This window comes from Bufo bufo, chromosome 5 (genome assembly GCF_905171765.1).
Source record: "Bufo bufo chromosome 5, aBufBuf1.1, whole genome shotgun sequence".
In the NCBI taxonomy this organism is placed as follows: Eukaryota; Metazoa; Chordata; class Amphibia; order Anura; family Bufonidae; genus Bufo; species Bufo bufo.
The window spans coordinates 219,010,046-219,027,170 of record NC_053393.1 but is presented as its reverse complement, the minus strand read 5'-3'; the positions used below and the strand labels follow the sequence as shown (position 1 = coordinate 219,027,170).

General features: G+C 43.2%; 1 long non-coding RNA gene across 1 annotated transcript; it reads left to right on the top strand.

Moving 5' to 3' along the window:
* Positions 1 to 482: 482 nt before the first annotated feature.
* On the top strand, positions 483 to 10,862 carry LOC121001767. Its single transcript, XR_005779134.1, has 3 exons — positions 483 to 493; positions 3,387 to 3,388; positions 10,714 to 10,862. It is a non-coding gene; the product is annotated as an uncharacterized LOC121001767 (long non-coding RNA).
* The last annotated feature ends 6,263 nt before the right edge of the window (positions 10,863 to 17,125 follow it).

The following is a 17,125-nucleotide window of genomic DNA, read 5'->3' as shown; positions in this document are numbered from 1 at the left end:
AACACCCTTAATGACCAGACCAATTTTTACAATTCTGCACTACACTACTTTCACGGTTTATTGCTCGGTCATACAACTTACCACCCAAATTAATTTTACCTCCTTTTCTTCTCACTAATAGGTGGTATTTAATTGCTGCTGACATTTTTACTTTTTTTGTTATTAATTCATTTTTGACTTTCAGTTGTAAAATTTTTCAATTAAAACTACATTTCTATATAAATTTTTCTCAAAATTTATGGTTCTACATGTCTTTGATAAAAAAAATGCAATAAGTGTATATTTATTGGTTTGCTCAAAAGTTATAGCATTTACAAACTATGGTACAAAAATGTGAATTTCCGCATTTTGAAGCAGCTCTGACTTTCTGAGCACCTGTCATGTTTCCTGAGGTTCTACAATGCCCAGACAGTAAAAACACCCCACAAATGACCCCATTTCGGATAGTAGACACCCTAAGGTATTTGCTGATGGGCATAGTGAGTTCATAGAAGTTTTTATTTTTTGTCACAAGTTAGCGGAAAATTATTATTATTATTTATTTTTTCTTACAAAGTCTCATATTCCACTAACTTGTGACAAAAAATAAAAACTTCCATGAACTCACTATGCCCATCACGAAATACCTTGGGGTGTCTTCTTTCCAAAATGGGGTCACTTGTGGGGCATTTATACTGCCCTGGCATTTTAGGGGACATAAAGCGTGAGAAGAAGTCTGGAATCCAAATGCCTAAAAAATGCCCTGTGAAATCCTAAAGGTGCTCTTTAGAATTTGGGCCCCTTTGGGCACCTAGGCTGCAAAAAAGTGTCACACATGTGGTATCGCCGTACTCAGAAGAAGTAGGGCAATGTGTTTTGGGGTGTATTTTTACATATACCCATGCTGGGTGAGAGAAATATCTCTCTAAAAGTCAACTTTTCCCATTTTTTTATACAAAGTTGTCATTTTAGAGAGATATTTCTCTCACCCAGCATTTGGATTCCGTGAGGGGTATGGTGAGTTCATGTGAGATTTTATTTTTTGTCACAAGTTAGTGGAATATGAGACTTTGTAAGAAAAAACAAAAAAAACTAAAAAATTGATACATTTCCGCTAACTTGTGAAAAAAAAAAAATCTTCTATGAACTCGCCATGCCCCTCAAAAGTGATCTTTATAGCGCCTCAGCGATTTTTTCAGTGTTTTTGCAGTGATCAGAAAAAAAATCATTTCTGTCACTGCTTTGGGGCGGACTGAACGCAAGTGTGCGCACAAGATCAGGCCTGATCGGGCGAACACTGCGTTTTTTGTAGAGCCTATAGAACATGTCCTATTCTTGTCCGCAATTGCGGACAAGAAAAGGCATTTTCTATATAGTTCTGGCAATGTGCGGATCCGCAAAATGCGCAAAGCACATTGCCGGTGTCCGTGTTTTGCGGATCCGCGGTGTCCGTGTTTTGCGGATCCGCGGATCCGCAAAACACATACGGACGTCTGAATGGAGCCTTACAGGGGGGTGATCAATGACAGGGGGGTGATCAGGGAGTCTATATGGGGTGATCACCCCCTGTAAGGCTCCATTCAGACATCCGTATGTGTTTTGCGGATCCGCGGATTCGCGGATCCGCAAAACACATACGGACGTCTGAATGGAACCTTACAGGGGGGTGATCAATGACAGGGGGGTGATCAGGGAGTCTATATGGGGTGATCACCCCCCTGTCATTGATCACCCCCCTGTAATGCTCCATTCAGACGTCCGTATGTGTTTTGCGGATCCGCGGATCCGCAAAACACATACGGACGTCTGAATGGAGCCTTACAGGGGGGTGATCAATGACAGGGGGGTGATCATGGAGTCTATATGGGGTGATCAGGTGTTAATAAGGGGTTAATAAGTGTCAGGGGGGGTGTAGTGTAGTGGTGTTTGGTGCTACTTTACAGAGCTGCCTGTGTCCTTTGGTGGTCGATCCAAGCAAAAGGGACCACCAGAGGACCAAGTAGCAGGTATATTAGACGCTGTTATCAAAACAGCGTCTAATATACCTTTTTGGGGTTAAAAAAATCGCATCTACAGCCTGCCAGCGAATGATCGCCGCTGACAGGCTGTAGATGTACTCATTTACCTCCGGTTCCTGTGAACGCGCGCTCCTGTGCGCGCGCATTCACAGGAAATATCGCCTCTCGCGAGAGGACGCGCCGGCATGTCCAGGAGGAATAACAGGGCCGCTGCCAGGACGCAATCCTGCGTACGGCGGTCCTGAGGTGGTTAATACAAAATTCCATTCAGCAACAGCCCACCACATATTGCACAGATAAAAAAGTTAAATGACAAATTCAGTTTTGCTGCATTTGTACCCAGTAAAACCCATGTGTAGTCAGTTTTAAGGAGCTTGTAGAAATTCCATATTATATATCTTATTCAATGAATTAGGATGAAACTAATATATATCTTGTAAGTATTATTACTACCAGATACATTATCATTTTACATAATATAGTTTATTATACTGATCCTATTCAGAAATTGGTAAGATTAATATTATGTCTCTGTATGTTTTGTAGTGCTCCATATTAGTTTTATCATAAAATATAAAATCTTATTGTTTTATATGTGTTGAAATACAAGAACACATTAAATTCATTTGCATTCATATGGGTTTCAGTTATGGATTGTTATCTATATGTTCCCAAATTAGCAGATGTTTTTGTTTTTTTCTGGATAGCTGAAGAAATGCAATGCCAGCAGATGGCATTTTGTGTTGTAAAGACTCATTAACTCCAATTGTTTTATTTCATCCCTTCTCAGCAGGGAAACACAAGTGTATTTTTCAAGCCAGCAATTTATTTACATTTTTGCTACTGCAACATAATTAACTCCTTGTCATGCAGAAAAGAAGAGTTATATTGTAGTGGATTTCACTAGCCATGTTATAGTAGGTATTTTAATGCATTACATGCCATTCCAGTGATCTCCAAAGAGGGGCAGGTAAATCCATAGCAATCCCAAAATATAAAAATGCCCAGGCAAGTTTTTGAAATTTTTAAAAGCACGCTCCAGAAAAAACTGATATTCCATGATATGCGAGTGTTGGGTCTGAGGGGCAGTACATGAATCCAAAGTTCTCTCTTCCGTGCTACCGTATTTGTACATTACAAACTGATTCACTGACGGTGGAGGAACACTATACAAAAAATTAACCTTTATTAATTGTTTATTAAAACAGTGTGTAACACACTAGGGGTAAAGGATACAAAAAAACCTGAGTACCTACACAGAAGCACCAGGATTGAGTACCTATATCTGAGATATCCAGAGGACTGTAAACACATAGGTCTTGGATAATCAGATCAAGTGCAAATATCCCAACCTGGGCGATTAGTTGGAAACTGAAGGGGATATCTCAGCAGTCCAGAAGGCAAAAAATGTGACATCCGGATGTTTAATCCGAACATTCATAACCGGGTGTCACTGCCAGACCGCTGAATATCACCCCAAGAGCAGGGTGTACATGGCACACTAGTTAGTTGACAGCCAAAGTCCCAGGTTGCCTAATGTGAGCCAGTAACCTAGCAATGCATGTGCGGCATACATACACCATAAATGCCCGGTGCAGTTCAGCACAGCATAAGACTAGTAAAAACACCCTGAGCTGCCTATTAGGAACTAATAACCTACATCTAAAGCGTCATACTCAACGCGTTTCATTCGGTAGCAATTCATCAGGAGTACATAGAATGCGCTAGTAGGTTAGGTAGCTAGTAGGTGCAGCTGCCACACTGAAGGTGTGTGAAAGCCCTCCGACGCTGGAATGGCCATACGGACAAAACGCATAAAACTGTGGAGGAATTACGTTTTTTTCCAATTCCACCCCATTTGGAATTTTCTTTTCCACTTCCCACTACATTGTATATCATATTAAATGGTGGCATTAGAAAATTCAACTTGTCCCACAAAAAACAAGCCATCAAATGGATATGTGAACGGAAAAATAAACAAAGTTACGGCTCTAGGAAGACAGGGAAGAAAGATGAAAATGCAAAAGCAAAAAAAACCTCCAGTATCCTAAGGGTTAAATTGAGCTTTTATGCCCCTACCACATCCTACAGATTGGAGCTAGGTGCTTCAAAATTTGATCTTAGTGACAGCGGCTACTTCCTCAATTTGCATAACTTTATGGCTTCTTAATGCTGCAATTTCAATGTTGAAGAATGTAAATTAATTTTATAAACATGAAAAGTATGCCCTCATAATTAGAGAACGTTTTGAAAAATTTGATCTCGCAACTTCACCGAAGTTAGCCAAGAAATCTGATTTGTTGTGAATTAATTTGTCACAAATTATTATAAATGAGGTGTACCCAGGCCATTCTGCCTTTGGGTATGACCACACGGAGCAGGCGAGCTGTGGGCGAATTGTGCCCATGCTGCAGTGAAGAAGCGCCCGGCCAATTAACCTGCATCTGCCTTTCATGTAATAATGAAGACCGCACTGTACAGGCGGTCTTCATTGTTTATGGCCACGCGGCACCTTTAATGCACCTTTAAACAGGGGCTGTTGCTGGGGGACAATATGCATATTATTGCTGTTCTGTCCTGCAATATCCAGCAGGTTATTTGACAGTAAACAAAGAATATTAATCAGCTCTGGCAAATCCACTTCTTCAAACCCAACACTCTCCTGCCCTACAGTCTTGCGAGACTTCACAAATAACTGACTTTGCCTTATTGGAGGCCGTACATTATTTATTTATTTTTATCTGTAAATGTTTATTGAGTTTTCAAAAATTTGGATGACATTACATAATCCAAAAGCAAAGAAAAAAACATGAACAAAAACAGTACAACCATGCAAGGTTCCAGTATAATAAGCATGCAAAATAAACATACAAATCCACAATTGCAGGGAGCAAGATTCATGCCACTAGCGCAGATTTTAAGGAGGTCCAGGCGTCCCACATCTTCTCAAACTATGGGACAGTAGGTCACATGGGCAATAGTTTTCTCATATAGGAATGTAGTATGTACCTTCTTGAGGATCTCTTTCTCAGAAGGAATTTGGCAGCTTTTCCAGTTTCTAGTTATTGCCAGTTTGGTTGCTATGAACAGGTGGACCATCACTAGCTGACATCTCGATGGGATTCTATCTACCTTTAAAAGGAGAAGAGCTAGAGCTGGAGAAGGCTGTATGCTAATACCTGTGATGCCAGAAGCTACGGCAAAGATTTGGTGCCACAGGGAGTTTAACTTTAGGCATTTCCAAAGTATATGAAGTAGGGTGCCAGTGCATCTGCAGTTCTGCCAACAGAGATGTGAGACATCTGGGAACATCTAACAAAATTTATCTGGTATGTAATACCAATTTAAAATGGTTTTCACAAATGATTCAACAAGCAAGGTACATTTGAAGTTAGAAGAAATGAATCGAAGTGTGGTAGACCACTCTAAGTTAGTGTATGTGGTTTGTAATTCCTGTTCCAATGAGAGAATTGGGGCTGACTTGGTGAAAGAGTCTTTGTTGCCTATGAGTGAGTAGATAGACCGTAAGGTAGAACCTGCTCAGGGGGTCTAGACCATGAATAAAAGATATCCTAATTGGCCTTCACCTGGAGGATCACTTAGTAAAAATCCTTATTAGGAAGTAGGTATTTATGGTGGAGATCATGGAATGCTCGTAAGGTCTTACCGTCGAAAAGTTGAGACATTTTAACTAGGGAGTTATGCCTCCAGGATTTAGGGTCTAGGTCCAGGATGAAAAATTCCAATATTTCTATCAGCGTCTCCTAAATATTTTATCTGTTGGGTTTGCCAATCTAGGGTGAAATTACTTTGAAGCTGCGCCTGTATCAGACCTGGAAAGTCTCCAAGGTAATAGAGCGCGGTCTAGAACTGGAAGTTAAATCCAACACAGGGTTAGGAACTGCGTTAAAGTCCCCTCCCCAGATGACCACCCCTTGTTGATGGCATTGACTTTCTTAAGAAGTGAAGAAATAAACGAGGGGGGACAGTCTTTGGGAGCATAGACAATTACCAGGGTACAAACAGTATTGTAGAATGAACCCACTTGTATGATGTACCTACCTCCTGTGTCCACAGAAGATGCTAGTGGGGTAAAAGCTATGCTGTTCTTTACCGCTAATAGAACTCCTCTTTTTTTCTTAGCGTGAGGGGAATGAATAATGTATGAAAATAGGGGGTGCTTAATGCGGTTGGCATCAGAGTGGAGAAGGTGAGTTTCCTGTGCATAAAAAATGTTGCAGTTCATCCTCTTCACTTGGAGCCACATAAGGGAGCGCTTGAAGGGGCTGTTCAACCCTTTGACATTTAGAGATGCAATTTTAAGAGCCATATTGGGAGTATAAAAGTGGTGTAGATGGGTGGATAATGTTATGTACTGAACCCAAAGCAGCAAAAGTGGGTGGTGTCGCAAGAAGTGGGACATGTACTGGAGCCTTTACATAAAATAACCGACTAACATTTTAGAAATGTCTGAAGTTATGTCAGTAGTGCCAACAAATATAACACTGAGAACAAAACAGAACAGAAAAAGTAGAACTATCAGCATCAAAGACTGATCAGATATGGTGGGTTATTCACTCACGGTTAAGACTAAGCCTACAAACAGTGCCTACATAAAGTGCAGGCAGAACTGTTGGAGCACTCCTAGCAGAGTCAAGGTAAAAACAGTTCAGCGCTTGTTCCTTCGCTTGGAGGTGACCAGATGCCAGTCGGAGCTCACTTTTTCAGGGGGTCCATGGAGGCGTTCTGTTGAGCACGGTGAAATGTTCCAAGAAGCCAGTAGCTTTGTCCCCTCTTCCACTGACAGAATTGGATCAATTGGAATCAAGATCATGGTTGGGAAGCCCCACCTGTATGGAATATTATGGTTTCTGAGGGTGGCTGTGATGGGGTTCAGAAGCCTTCTTTGCTGCAGAATTGCAGCAGATAAGTCCTCAAACAGCTTCACTCCAACAAAGGGGGCTGGCAGATCTCCATACTTCCTGGCAGCAGCCATCATGGATTCCTTGGTGTGGAAAAAATGAGTGCGCCAGGACATCTCTTGGTGCTGTGTCAGGGAGGTGGCGTGGTCTTGCCACTCTGTGAATTCTGTCTGTCACCAGGTATTTTTTAGAGATTGTAGGGAGTAGAAGTTTCATCAGATCTTGACATTGGATCTATCCTCTAGGTCAGGCATCCTCAAACTGCGGCCCTCCAGCTGTGGCAAAACTACAACTCCCAGCATGCCCAAACAGTCTACAGGTATCAGCCTACAGCAGGGCATTGTGGGAGTTGTAGTTTTACAACAGCTGGAGGGCCGCAGTTTGAGGATGCCTGCTCTAGGTCGATGACATTGGCTTTTAGAAGATCCATATCTTCCAATATGGAATTGTGTGAGTCCACCAGTTGGTTAAATGAGTTGGCGAATTCGCCCATTTTTTCTTTGACATGTGAGACTCTGCTGCCCAGCTGAGATATAGAAACTTATAAGGGTTTAACAAGGGTGGACAGGTCCATGGATATGGAGGAGCCGAAGGCCACAAGCATTTCCTTAAGCAAATTACCCGACGAAGGTGCCTCTGATGTTGGGAAGGAGTGGATAGTTAGTACCGCAGTTTCTTGTATGGTGCATAGCGTAGTGCCACCCGGAGAGCCTCGCTCCTCTGCGGCATCTTGTAGCTTGGGCCTCTGTTTTGCAGGGCTGGTAAGCGGGGAGGTTGGGGCGGACCTGTGCTCCCGCGAGGCCTAGGCCGAAGCTCTGTGCGGCTCACTCCCTTTACCACTTATGTGAGGTGGGCTGTGGGGCAGTAGCCCCCTCTTGAGGGACCCTCGGGTGGGTTTGGGAGAGGAGCAGGTACCTCTGGCGTCGGTGCCCGGCAAAGATTGAGGAGACGCCGCAGCCATGCTTGAGACAGATGAACCAGAGGTGGGAGTGGAGTTGGCGCCATCTTTGTCTCCCTCTCAATTGAAGAAAAAGTCTAGTTTGCCTTGTTTTTTCACTGACCTTTTTTCCCTGGTTATCATCTGGGCTCTTTGCGTCGCCAAAGAGGCTTAGAAGTAGTGTGCGTGCTGGTTAGCTGAATAAGTCGCTGCTAGGGTGCTGGACATCTGCAGCTACGTGGCCATCTTCCTCGGTCAGCAAACCACACCCCCGGAGGCTGTACATTTTAATGCTGTATGAAGACAGATCTCATCACTACTCATAACCTCTACTTGCGATGTTAAAGGCTACGTACTCCTATTGGGGCAATTATTTTTTTTACTGCATTGTACTCATTTTGAGCTAGAAATAATTTTTTCAATTGGTCGTTATTAAAAATGGTGAGCCCTTTTCTCTGATCTCTGACTTCCCAAACACTTATTATAGCTCAATTTTTATCTTACTGATTAAGAATGTGGCTAAATAAATGTTTATGATCTTTTAGCAAGGTTTATTAGATGACCAGCAGAAAGTGAAAGTAGGATTCACATAGCTAGACAAACAGTTAACATTTTTTATCTCAAAACGAGTAAAATTCAATCACAAAAAGATGTTCACAGCCTTTAAATATTGTACACCAATAATTTGCTGAATGAACTCAGGGAACTGAGAAATAGATGTGAATAAGGTCCACTATTCTAAAATGTTCCCTAACCAGTAGGTTGGGAGACACATATGGCTCTCCGGTCCCTTGCACATGACTGTTGACAACTGCAGATACTATTGTGTACTAGGGACACTAGCATTTAATAACAGAGTCAACATTACATCACTAGTGGTTAACACTAGAATAAGAGCCATGTCAATTGTTCATATCTTGGCTTTTTTTCTTTTGTCATACTCGGTGTAGCTTAACACAACCTGGCTTGTGAACTACGAAAAGATGGTAACCTCTGTCATAGAGAAATGGAAATCCTATGAACTATAATATTGGAAATTTACACTAGAGTTCATTTTACAGAAAATTGTATAATTTAGTATATCATTAACATTTGGTGGTGTGATGCCCAATCAATGTTCAATCTAAGCCTTTGCAGTTGCGAAGCAGAGTAGTTAGGTAGTTGGGCGATACATTGTGAAAGGTGGACAACCTATTAATAAGGGTGCATTCCCATGTAGCAACCATGGGATAAATCTAAAATACAGTGTGATCATCTTTTAAAGGAGTAGTCCCACCTTTTCTGTGAATATGCCATAAAAGTCTGATAGACACAGGCTATCTCAAAAAGGGCTTAATTTACCTACTGCAATGTATAGAGAGATGGCTTCACATGTGTTGCTCTCCCCATTTATGTGAGAATGGGACCCAGGGTGGGACCTGCCTCTATCAGACTACTGTGGATATGTCATAAAAGTCTTGCCTGCAGTCCTATGTAACATCACAGATAACACAGTGATAAGTTTCAGAGTATACCGTATTTTTCGCCCTATAAGACGCACCGGCCCATAAGACGCACCTAGGTTTTTGGGGAGAAAAATAAGAAAAAATATATTTTTAACCAAAAGGTGTGCTGTGTGTTTGGTGGGTTTGGACCTAATGGTGGTCTGTGGATGGCACTATTACTGGAGATCTGTGGATGACGGACACTGTTATGGGGGGATCTGTGGATGACGGACACTGTTATGGGGGGATCTGTGGATGACGGACACTGTTATGGGGGATCTTTGGATGACAGACACTGTTATGGGGGATCTGTGGATGACTGACACTGTTATGGGGGGATCTGTGGATGACTGACACTGTTATGGGGGGATCTGTGGATGACTGACACTGTTATGGGGGGATCTGTGGCTTGCACTGTTACAGGGGGGATCTGTGGATGGCACTGTTACAGGGGGATCTGTGGATTGCACTGTTACAGGGGGGATCTGTGGATGGCACTGTTACAGGGGGGAACTGTGGATGGCACTGTTACAGGGGGATCTGTGGATGGCACTGTTACAGGGGGGATCTGTGGATGGCACTGTTACAGGGGGGATCTGTGGATGGCACTGTTACAGGGGGGATCTATGGGTGGCACTGTTATATATGTGCCATCCACAGACCCCCCACCCCATATCAGTGCCATCCACAGACCCCCCCAGCCCATAACTGTGCCATCCACAGATGTCCCCCATAAAAATGTCATCCACAGATCCCCCCCGCCCCCCGCCGCCGCCGATCCAGTATACTAATATAAGATGTCTTATTCAATTAATAGTTATTAAACATGCCCCCCAACTCCTAATAGTACCTTACATCCTAACAGCTTCTGTACAATGCCGGCAGGCAGGCCGGGCGGCCGGCGCGTCCCTCACTGACGTCACTTGCCCGCGCCGCCTGCTTCATTCATAAAGTAGGCGGCGCAGGCACGTGACATCAGGGAGTTACGCTGCCGCCTGCCCGGCCTGCCCGGCCTGCCCGGCCTGCCCGGCCTGCCTTCCTGCATTCTACAGAAGCTGTTAGGATGTAAGGTACTATTAGGAGTTGGGCATGTTTAATAACTATTAATTGAATAAGACATCTTATATTAGTATACCGGAGGGGCGGGGCTATACTACACTGACTGCACCGCCCCGCTGCTATTGCTGGCCCCCAGCTCCTCCTCCCAGTCCCTCCCCGAGTCCCAGCTCACTCGTACATCGCAGCTTGCGATGTAAAACTGCAAGCATTCGCCCCATAAGACGCAGGGGCATTTTCCCCCCATTTGGGGGGAGAAAAAGTGCGTCTTATGGGGTGAAAAATACGGTACATAATGTAGTAATTGTTACCTGCAGTCAGTGTCAGACTGGGGTGCCTAGGGCCCACCAGTAACATTAATTTTGAGGGCCCACCGTATGGATAGATTCAAATATTACGTGCTCACACAGCAGCAAGATGCTACCAGATGATTGAATATGGGGGTCCCTACAGCAACTTTGAGAAGGTAGGTCCTAGGGAAACAAGAGATACTAGCTAGCTTTCCTCTATACCTAGAAGTCATCTCAGATATCTGATTGTGTCTATAATAATAAACTGGGGAGTTAATAATCTATCAAGTTTTTTATATGAACATAGGCTAGTTGAGGTGCTGTACATCAAATATATGTATGCAGGAGGTGGGAGACTAGGGGCCCACCGAGGGATTCACCTGTACTCCTGTGGGCCAGTCCGAGCCTGGCTGCAGTCCTATGTAACACCACAGATAAGACAGTGGTAACTGAGTACTGTGAATGCATACACTCCATTTTAGTTCATGAGCTTCCATATTGTGCATGTCAGCTTGTTTTTCTGCAATATTTGACAAGCTGTTCTTAAGGAGGGAGGAGAAGGAGTAGAAAATGTTCCAAAGATATCTGTCGTTTGCCGTAAGAAGACAGTCTGAACATCCTATTGTATGCTGAGCAGGCATATTCGTTATGCATCAAACCATGACCTGTACCCTATTTGACATAAAGCTATTATGTGTGGTGGACTAAAAATGTTATGTGTGTTTTAATAAGGGCCGACTCATGCTTTGAAACTACACTTGTGTGAAGCATTCTGTGTTATTCTCCAAGCTCGCTATATAAATAATAATCCGGTGCCAGGGAGCATAAACCTGGGCTGTTTTGTGCCCATGGTAAATTTGGCACTCAACATGTGGCCAGAGGGTTCACTTATCCATCCGGAGCCTGCAGAGAGACAATCCCCAATGAGGGGGCATAAACCAGGGCTATTTTGAACCCACAGTACAGATAATATAGTAGATGTTACATGCATTTCTTTATAACACCACAGAAAACAGAGTGATAATGCTCTGAGTACAGATAAGGTAGTGCAGTGGCTGGGTTTGGGGTGCCCCCAATGCTACGCTGGGTCCCCAGGACACCGTTGAGGTGTCACCACATGTTGCTGCTCTCCAGAAGGGATGGTAAGGTGTGGTGCCCTCAATGTAAAAATAAGTGTAGAGGGTCAGGGTCTGCAGTAAACCAGTGTACTTCTTTACTGGAGGAATTCAGGTGCAAAACAATATAGGCAAGGCATAAGGCTAGCTGCTCCAGTCTCCTCCCTAGTAGAAGAAGGGTTCATTGCTAAGAAAAGGCCTGAGCTAGCTTCCCCTCTCTGTCTCAGAAGGCTGGTACCATGGCCAAAGGCTGGAGGCCCATGGTCTGTGGCTCAGTGGTCCAGGTGGCTCATTGGTCACAGGGCTGGTGACCCATGGTCTGTGGCTCAGCATCCACATCTCAGTGTCTTCTTCTGGTCACTCATGCAGACTGGAATAAGCACTGATCCCTAACTGCAGAACATTAGGGGATCTAACTGCTCTCCTATATACAGTTTCTGGCTGAACTAGAACCTTCTAGTGGGTGGAGTGGAGAAACTCAAAACAAACAGATTTATTGTTACAACTCCCGTCTGTCATAGACTTACATTAGAGCTTCAATGATACTCAATGGCATTGACACAACAGTTTTTCCAGACAAAAACAAGTTTCCAGACATAACAACGTAGCTAAACCAGACATTCAAAAGGTTAGTCTGTCTGGTTTTGGTGGCAAACAATTCTTGCTTTTTCCCTCCAAAACATGCACTTCTTTAAACCCTATTGTAGCTGTGGAAAATTATCAGCTTCTCATTCACAGTCCCCAAAGTCTCTCAGTATTCATTAATCCTTTCCACAGTGCCATGCAAACACAGTGCAAATGAAATATAAAATGCAGTCACACAGTATTAATCAGTGCAAGTTAACCCTTTCAAGTGAAATAAAGTAATACGTTTATAACTTTGCATAGGGGAAACAGGGGCGAATGTCCACAAATGTCCAGACTTCAAAGTACCCCTGCTCCAGGGCACTATAGTAGTAGATATTACCTGCAGTCCTATGCAACACCACAGCTGACACAGTGATAACTCTGAGTACAGATAATGTAGAAGATAGTACCTGCAGTCCTATGTAACACCACAGATAACACAGTGAAAACTCTGAGCACAGAAAATATAGTAGATGTTGTCTGCAGCTCTATATAACTCCAAAGATAACACAGTAATAACTCTGAGTACAGATAATATAGTAGATGTTGTCTGCAGCCCACAGATAATAAATACAGTGATAACTCTCTTCAGTTTTCCACCCTGCAGAGAATGCCCTGATGCTAGACTACATGGAAGTCAGAGGACGGGCCTGCGGCAGCAAGCGGGCCTACAGATGCCCTGAGTGGGGAAACTATAGAAGCCGTGTGGTCGCACAGCTTAGAGGGAACACTTTGCTCAACAATTAAATTTTTTGGACTTTCTGTTTGATTGCTATCACTCAAAGGGGGTTGTGTAGTACCTGGAAACACTAAGTTTACCCAAGTAGGATATTGAAACTGGAGAGCTACATTTACATTCCTGCCCTGCACAACATAACACGAGGTTGATTGGCAGGGAGTTTAATATCCCTGCATACAAAAGAAATAATAATAAAAAAAAAATGTTATTTCGACTCTGAGAACACTACCATCTACCAGAGTACCAGAGGATCAGAGGATCCTCCTGTGGGTCCAATCTCTGAAGCTATAGTGGGCCTTAAAAATCCAGGTGATGCTATTAGCCTTTATTGATGATATAGGGGTTGGGCCCTGATTCTGAACACTATGGGGGTCATTTACGAACAGATATACACCACTTTTGTGACGTATATCTAGTGCAGACTCTGTTTAGAGATGGCCTTGTGGTTCGCCCAGCGGTCGTTTTGTGGCAAACTTTGCTCGTTCGCTGTTCGCCAAACGGGCGAACATATGGCGATATTCATGCCCGCCATATTCTTTTACATTGTGAAGAACGTTGACCCATGACACATCCATCAGGTGGTACAGGACAGCCAATTGAGACGTTTCAGCACATGGACATACCCCCTACCTTATAAATAAACCTGATCTGGCAGCCATTTTACATTCAGTGTTTTGCCAGTGTAAGGAGAGGTTGTTGTGTGGAGCAGGGACAGACTGTTAGGGACACAAATTGCTAGCTAATAGGGTCACAAAAGTCCTTTTAAGGACTGATATAGGTGTGCTATCGATAGGTGTCACATACTGAGGGGTGTAATATACTTATAATATACTTTCTAACATAGAAAGTATATTATAGTGCAATTGTATTATGCAGCAGTAGTGAGCGGTTCTGCTGCGATACCGCAGCTACACAGAGTGCCAAACGCTATTGGAACAAATAATTTCTACTGGTGTGATATACCAGTTGCCCCCCATAAAAAACTGATTGAAGCAGGGGTGTTATATACCAATAATATACTTTCCATATAGTGCATTTAGGTAGTGCAGCATTTGTCTGCGGTTTTTCTGCGTTATCGCATCTACACAGAGTGACAAACACTATTGGAACCAATAATTTCTACTGGTGTGATTAACCAGTTGCCCCCCAAAAAAACTGATTGAAGCAGGCTAATTTTTGGGGCCTGCACTGGCCGACGGTTAAATTTTTATCCTGTGATCGCCTAATGTACCTTCAGCCACAGAATCCCAAATTCTGTGCTGTCAAGTGAATGCCTATTGGCTAATTTTTGGGGCCTGTACTGGCCGACAGTTACATATTTATCTCTAGCCACATAATCACACCATTGTCTCACTCCTCTGCCTCTCATTATGGTGGCGTATGAACCACATTCACCATAAGGACCTTTTAATGTCACAGGGTCATGGTACTGTGCCCCCTTTTACCCTGCATTGTGCCCTATTACCCCACCCTGTGCAGTGCGCCTAGTCATTCCCTGTACTGTGTTCTCTTATACCCTTTTATCCGGTCACGGTATGGCGGTGTTATCCAGTCACTGTACAGAGAGGTGTTATCCGGTCAATGTATGGCGGTGGTATCCAATAACTGGATGGCCATAACTGTATCCCTTTCTCTGCCTATGCCATCCTTTTTTAGACCTGGCATGAGCGAGAAAAATATGCAGATTGCGGTGCTAAGGACCTTTGCGCCATAATCTGTGTTAGAAATACGCCTAACATAGACGTATTTCTATACTATTCGGGGGTAGGGCTAATATCTTTATATTATATAGATTCTAGTGTATTATACTGTGCCCTGTATTTCGCAGTAGAAAATGATCCTTGGGAAACACAGTCCTCATCCCTGACCACCAGGACCAGGTAGCACTCTGTCAGTACGTGGCGGCCTCCCCTCTCCGCCACTCTGCTCCGATGTGTACTGGTGCTTATTCTGACACTAGGGATGGGTTCACATCCTATTTTTTCCATCCATTTAATGCATACCAAAAATGTATGCGTTAACAGATGCATCAGACTGATGCCGTACAATGGCGTCCATTCACCATACAGTTCCATGGTAGAAAAAAATAATTATGTTATCGTATGCATTTTTTTTTATAGACTCTGCAGGATACAAAAACGCGGAGTGCTGCACATTTGTATACATCAAACCAATAGGAAATAAACATTTTCTAAGCTCCAGCAGGGTACATTTTTGAGAGTTTCCCTTTAAGACGCATAAAAATTGCCCCTGATTAAAATACATATTTTTTGTGGGAATTTTTGCCAATGATCCCCCTCTGGTATGTCACTGTCCATGTTGTGGGACTATTTGTGTAGTTCTAGTAAGTGTTTGCTGGCGGAAATATGACCTGAAGGTTTTTCAGGTTCGTCTGCTATAAAAGTGAATGGGGCCCGCCGCGAACTTGAGGTTTGCGAACATTTGATCACGTTCGCTAACCGTCCCGGCCGATGTTCATTCATCACTAATTCTGTTGCACACCATGTTGTGGCAGAATCTGCAAGTTCTTCCCACCTCACGCCTGGTCTGAAAAAGGGAGCGTGGCATGGACAGGGAAAGGATACAGACCGTCTCATTCATCATTTTCTACGCCTGGTTTAGATGTAGAAAATGGTCTAAATGTAAGACAGCAAAAAAGCTCTCTTACATTTAGAATCGGCAGTGGATACACTGAAGTTATGTAGAGGCCGGCGCTCTCCATAATTTCAGAGATCCACCACCAGCTCAGGGGCTTATTAAGACCAGCATCTAAAACACCAGTTTTAATAAATGTGCCCCTATAAGTTTGAGTGTATTCATACCCGACATCTAGCAGCTAGCGTAAATTGATTGATAAATGTCTTCCATGCAGTTCTATGTCTGTTGCTTCACTCATGCATTGTAATATAAAACTGTCTGGCTGCAACCATCACTAGGTGAGCTCATTGCATAAGAAACTATACAGTTACAATTGACTTCAAAGGAAATTGTTGAAATACATTTGAAATGAGCTCCCCCTAGTGATAGCTTAATGAAAATACATTGCTTTTATGTTAGAAAATGAAGGAAAGAGCCCCCATAGCAGTCAAGGGACTTGCCTCCATGGAAGGTATGCCACTGGAAGCTTGTATGGTATATTATGGCTCTCTGGCACAATACAAAGCCAGCTCAGACTATTATATAACAAAAGTCCATGTTATCTATGTGCTGCATCACCCCATGTCTTCACAGCTTGTCACTGAGATACTCTGTGTTAAAAAGTCTGTCCAAGCAATCTTTTTTAGTTCTAAAGGATCAGAGTGGCGCATAAAAAACTCATAAAAAACTAAATAGGGGACAATGACTTCCAGAGATTCCCTGCTGCTCAGTTTCTGACACTTGCCAGATCCCTGCCTGGTGCTTCTTGACACACAGGAAATGCCTGCTCAGCCAACCGCTGGCCATGGCAGTAGCATACCTCAGACATCAATTGGCTGAGCAGGCATTTCCCATGTGTCCCTTTAATTTTTCTTTCATGTAGATCACAAATAGCATATACCCCACAGTCACCTATTTCTTTCCTTCCAGCAGAGCTTGCACACTCTTATGGGTGGCTAACTATCAAGAACAACACCATTGTGATCACTGCTAGAAGCATAACAGCATAAAGTTTCATGCACACAGGCATGTCCCTATTTCAGTCCGCAAACAACAGTTTGCAAAATATGGATACCTCTTCCATCAACAGAGTGGGCTATTTTCGTCCGCAATATTGGAATAGCCGGAATAGCCACATGGATCCACAAAAATATGGATGTGCATGGCCACATAGAAATAAATGGGTCAGTGTACTATCCACCAAAAATGTGCAAAGCACACGGATTAAAAAAGCGGTCAAGTGCATGAGGCCTAATGTTGGGTTCAGATATCTATAATTAAATAGGACATTGTGTGTCATCCAACTATATGTCATATTTAA